The 1,181-nt window shown below is 46.2% G+C and overlaps 1 protein-coding gene across 2 annotated transcripts in view; it reads right to left on the bottom strand.

Moving 5' to 3' along the window:
* The window catches only part of zufsp (zinc finger containing ubiquitin peptidase 1), a 61,274-nt gene extending 61,146 nt beyond the window's left edge, over window positions 1-128 (bottom strand). The window contains exon 1 of one of the 2 annotated variants that reach the window (XM_033638951.2): window positions 1-128. This exon is cut by the window's left edge and continues 8 nt beyond it. The gene's annotated coding sequence lies outside the window, so the exon portion shown is untranslated. The other variant, XM_078172025.1, reaches the window with a different exon arrangement.
* Between the last annotated feature and the right edge of the window lie 1,053 nt (window positions 129-1,181).

Raw genomic sequence — 1,181 nt, 5'->3', positions numbered from 1 at the left:
GAAGAACCTGCTATCTGAGCGATGAATGATTAGTGTTTCGCTTTCCTTTCTGCAGCTTCGAAACCACCCATGCAGGTTATGGCGCCACTGATACTGTCAGACTTCCGGCCTAAACTTTCACAATAAAATGATTGCAATCGAGAATACGTGTAATGTTACAAGAGTAATTATGTAATAATGTTCCTATATATACAGTGGTCGAATTGAGGGGGAATAAGGGGGGAATGCCACCCCCTTTGTTAGAAAATTGACCAAAAACCATCCCCCCTATCAACTTTGACCAAAAACCATCCCCCTTGTTAATCTAGAATCTGTGTGCAGGCACGGACGTAATTTGGGGGGTGGGGGGCGACGACAACGACACAGGGGACATGTCCCCCGCGCTTCCCGTATCTGTGCCCTCCATCCCCCGTACATTTTACAGCCGTTACAACCGTTCAATTCGTTTTTAACATGTGGTAACGTGTTTTTTCGAGCCGTCTTTAAATGCACCGTAAGTAGACTGCGCCAGTGCCGTAGCTCTGGACTGCGCTAGGCGGCTACACATGGGCTGCATCCCAAGTCCCTTAAAATTACTGCTAACCACCTTATCTAGCCACCGTATCTAACTGTTTAGTCCCTCCCACTTAGGAAAACATGCAAGGAGTCAAGAGTGAGGAGTGAGGAGCGAGGATTGCTTTTTAAGAGACATGAGACGGCCTTACTCTGAAGCGTCACGTAAAGCGACGTCATATTCTGGTGACGGCGCGACAGCTGGATCTGCTGCGGAGCCAGCGTTTGGGTACATCCCAAGTCCCATTATATTAGCTGATCAAAGCCGTAACACCCCCCACCCCACCCCCGACGCCATGACTTTGGTCACACACTTTTGCATGAATTACCATTGTTATTGAGTCATTTGCCGAAGTTTGTCGCAATTAAAGAACGGTCTGTAGGCCTGCCACTGTCACTGTGACCAGCATCATTATTATTATTATCATCATTATTATCACTATTATTAAATTCACTCGCCATCATTCAACAAGTCAGCTGCTGAGTGAATAAGACATATCAGACCTGTCAGTCTACGTCAGTCAATTGAATTTTATTTATAAAGCCCAATATCACAAATCGCAATTTGCCTCACAGGGCTTTACAGCATCCCTCTGTCCTTAGGACCCTCACAGCTGATCAGGAAAAAC

This window comes from Epinephelus lanceolatus, chromosome 10 (genome assembly GCF_041903045.1).
Source record: "Epinephelus lanceolatus isolate andai-2023 chromosome 10, ASM4190304v1, whole genome shotgun sequence".
NCBI lineage: Eukaryota > Metazoa > Chordata > Actinopteri > Perciformes > Serranidae > Epinephelus > Epinephelus lanceolatus.
The sequence above is the reverse complement of the archived record's forward strand: the minus strand, read 5'-3'. Positions and strand labels throughout refer to the sequence as shown.